Source organism: Triticum urartu, chromosome 4, assembly GCF_003073215.2.
Source record: "Triticum urartu cultivar G1812 chromosome 4, Tu2.1, whole genome shotgun sequence".
Classification (NCBI taxonomy): domain Eukaryota; kingdom Viridiplantae; phylum Streptophyta; class Magnoliopsida; order Poales; family Poaceae; genus Triticum; species Triticum urartu.
The window spans coordinates 74,375,535-74,379,881 of record NC_053025.1 but is presented as its reverse complement, the minus strand read 5'-3'; the positions used below and the strand labels follow the sequence as shown (position 1 = coordinate 74,379,881).

The window sequence follows — 4,347 nt, the reverse complement described above, 5'->3', positions numbered from 1 at the left end:
TTTTACATAACATAAAATATTTTTTAAGGAGACTATATATATTTTCTTACAGTCTCTTTTTACGTCAGAAATAACACCAAACTTACGGAATGTAAAATTACGGTGCATTGCTGATAAAATAGAGGAGGGTGAAGAATAACTATTCCTCACCCAGGGTGATGAATAGTAAGATTATCACACACAGACACGAGACGGACGTGCGCACCTACTCCTCTCCGGGCCCGCCGGTCGGTGGCAGCCACCATCATTTCCCCCATTTTCCCCAAAACCCTCCCGACGACGACCTCGACCTCGACGCCGCCGCCGGCCTCGCCTCCCTCGCCTCGTCTGGCATGACAACCGGCCCCTCCGGCAAAGGCAAGCCTCGTCCCGCGCAAGACCGTCGCCGCGCCCAAGTCAAAGAAGGCGATGATGCCCGAATAGCGGGCAAGGGAGTGGTCAAGAGGAAGGGCCGAAGGCACGCCGCGGACGCGAGGGATGAAGCTGTCACGGCTGCCGTCGTCGCCGCCGCCGCGCAGCAGGAGGTCACCAACGCCCGCGTTGCGGCGGCAACGAGGGAGGCGCTCTATATGCTAGGGTTAAACCTGTTGGGTTTCGTAGTAATTTCAAAAATTTTCCTACGCACATGCAAGATCATGTGATGCATAGCAACAAGAGGGGAGAGTGTTGTTTACGTACCCAACGCAGACCGACTGCGGAAGCGATGACACGACGTAGAGGAAGTAGTCGTACGTCTTCACGATCTAACCGATCAAGCACCGAAACTACGGCACCTCCGAGTTCAAGCACACGTTCAGCTCGATGACGATCCCCGGACTCCGATCCAGCAAAGTGTCGGGGAAGAGTTCCGTCAGCACGACGGCGTGGTGACGATCTTGATGATCTACAGCAGCAGGGCTTCGCCTAAACTCCGCTATAGTATTATCGAGGAATATGGTGGCAGGGGGCACCGCACACGGCTAAGGAATAGATCACGTGGATCAACTTGTGTGTCTAGAGGTGCCCCCTGCCTCCGTATATAAAGGAGCCAAGGGGGAGGGGTGTGGCCAGCCCTATGGAGGCGCAGGAGGAGTCCTACTCCTACCGGGAGTAGGACTCCCCCCCAATCCTATTCCAAATAGGATTCCCAAGGGGGAAAGAGAGAGAGAGGTGGCCGACCACCTCTCCTAGTCCTAGTTGGACTAGGGGAGGGGGGGAGGCGCGCAACCCACCATGGGCAGCCCCTTTCACCTTTCCACTAAAGCCCAATAAGGCCCATATGGCTCCCGGGGGGTTCTGGTAACCTCCCGGTAATCCGGTAAAATCCCGATTTCACCCGGGACACTTCCGATATCCAAACATAGGCTTCCAATATATCAATCTTTACGTCTCGACCATTTCGAGACTCCTTGTCATGTCCGTGATCACATCCGGGACTCCGAACAACCTTCGGTACATCAAAATGCATAAACTCATAATATCACTGTCATCGTAACCTTAAGCGTGCGGACCCTACGGGTTCGAGAACAATGTAGACATGACTGAGACACGTCTCCGGTCAATAACCAATAGCGGGACCTGGATGCCCATATTGGCTCCTACATATTCTACAAAGATCTTTATCGGTCAGACCGCATAACAACATACGTTGTTCCCTTTGTCATCGGTATGTTACTTGCCCGAGATTCGATCGTCGGTATCCAATACCTAGTTCAATCTCATTACTGGCAAGTCTCTTTACTCGTTCTGTAATACATCATCTCGCAACTAACTCATTAGTTGCAATGCTTGCAAGGCTTATGTGATGTGCATTACCGAGAGGGCCCAGAGATACCTCTCCGACAATCGGAGTGACAAAACCTAATCTCGAAATACGCCAACCCAACATGTACCATTGGAGACACCTGTAGTACTCCTTTATAATCACCCAGTTACGTTGTGACGTTTGGTAGTACCCAAAGTGTTCCTCCGGTAAACGGGAGTTGCATAATCTCATAGTTATAGGAACATGTATAAGTCATGAAGAAAGCAATAGCAACATACTAAACGATCGGGTGCTAAGCTAATGGAATGGGTCATGTCAATCAGATCATTCAACTAATGATGTGACCTCGTTAATCAAATAACAACTCATTGTTCATGGTTAGGAAACATAACCATCTTTGATTAACGAGCTAGTCAAGTAGAGGCATACTAGTGACACTTTGTTTGTCTATGTATTCACACATGTATTATGTTTTTGGTTAATACAATTCTAGCATGAATAATAAACATTTATCATGATTATAAGGAAATAAATAATAACTTTATTATTGCCTCTAGGGCATATTTCCTTCAAAACCCTAGCCAGCATGGCCTCGTCAACGCCGCCGTGGCCGCTGCGGCCAGCACCGGTTCATCCGCATTCCCTCGGATGGTGCTGCCCGACTCGCCCCGCGCGTCGGCTTGCACCCCGATGCCCGGCTTCCACGTGTACCCGCGGGCCTCCCGCCTCTACGGGGAGTGCTCGCCCGACGTGAGCGTGATGGCGCCTTCCACACCTGCGCTCGCGCGCATTGACCTCAATGCCACACCGGTGGCCGGTGGCTCGTCATCCGGAGGCTCGAGGAAACACGCGTCGCAGATGCCGGCCGACGTGCTACCAGACGCCTGCAACTTGTTTGACGGAATGCCGGCCGCCGACGACGAGGAGTACATGCAGAACCTCATCTTCGAGGGCGGTGCACCGGCCCCTGGCTACGATCCCTACGAGACACAAAGCCAGGACGGCCGCGGGGCGTTCACGCGGGCTGGCTATGATCCCGATCAAGCGGCCTTCATGCTATCAGGTCGGCATGGACCTGGATGACTTTCCACTTGACCAGGAGTTTCCGGACGACTACATGCAAGAGGAAGAGGACGAGTGCGGCATCAAAGTGGAGCCTTTGTTTGAGGACGAGCTCGCCAACCAAGCCGCCGGCCCGAAGCCGAAACGCAAGAGCAAGCGCACGAAGGCATACACGACGGCCGAGGACAAGCTTCTTTGCGAATGTTGGCGAGACATTGGACAAGACCCCAAGACCAGCGCCGAACAAAATCATTCAACTTTTTGGATTCATGTTCACCGGGAGTTTCATGAGCGCAAGAAGTTTCCTCCTTACCAAATCGTGAGCACGCGCGGGTGGGTGTCCATTTCGAAGCGATGGAGGGTGATCCAAAAAGAGTGCAACAAGTTTTGTGCCACTCTCGAGAGCATCAAGGCCCGCCCTGTGAGCGGCATCGACATGCAAGACATGGTATGCTATGTAACACCCCGGATATGATTTACCCAATATGTACTCCAACTCTTGCCGTTTCCGGCGTTAAGTTATTTTATTTCCTCGGGTTCGGGTTTTTGTCTCCGTGTGTTGTTATCGTTGTCATGCATCTCATATCATGTCATCATGTGCATTGCATTTGCATACGTTTTCATCTCATGTATTCAAGCATTTTCCCCGTTGTCCGTTTTGCATTCCGGCGTTCCGTTCTCCTCCGGTGGTCATTTCTACCTTTCTTTCGTGTGTGGGGGTTAAACATTTCCGGATTGGACCGAGACTTGCCAAGCGGCCTTGGTTCACTACCGGTAGACCGCCTGTCAAGTTTCGTACCATTTGGACTTCGTTTGATGCTCCAACAGTTAACCAAAGGACCGAAAAGGCCTCGTGTGTGTTGCAGCCCAACACCCCTCCAATTTGGCGCAAAACCCACCAAAACCCACCAAATACGATCGCGTGGCCAAAAACCGCACCTCATTTGGACACTCCTAGCTCCCACTACCTCTATATAAAGACCCCTCCTCGAAAATCCGGATCTCCCCCCGTCCAAACCCTAAAAAACCGGATCTCTGCCGCCGCCGGACACGTCCGCCGGCGCCGGACGTGTCCGCTGCACCCGCCGCCGACACGTGGCGCACTGCCATTCGCCGCCGCCTCCGCGCCCCACATCGCCGCGCCGGCCCGCCGAGCCCAGGCGGGGCCCCCGAGGCCCAGACGCCGCGCCCCGCCGCCCGTGTAGCGCCCCGCCGCCCATCTATCCATCCATGTCTTTGTTTGCAATTATGGAGCACCCTAGCTCGAGTCAATCGAGCTCTACTTTTGTCATTTCGTGAATCTGGGCAGATTGTCTACTTCTTAGCAATTTTGCCGAGGATGTTGTAGTTGATCCGTGCATGCTATGTTATTGTTCTTGCCATGTCTAGCTTGTATTTTATGTATTCTTGATGGGTGTATGCTTACTTTATCATGACTTGGTCTGTAGTGAGTGCATCGAGCTCGTAAACATGCCTACTTGATATCTGTTTCAGCATGCTCCAGTTTTCACTAAGTCTGAGAACTGATTATGTTTTTGCCA

At 52.3% G+C, this 4,347-nt stretch overlaps 1 pseudogene; it reads left to right on the top strand.

The window, feature by feature from the left end:
* Nucleotides 1-2,434: 2,434 nt before the first annotated feature.
* LOC125554618 overlaps nt 2,435-4,347 on the top strand; it is a 3,843-nt pseudogene continuing 1,930 nt past the window's right edge.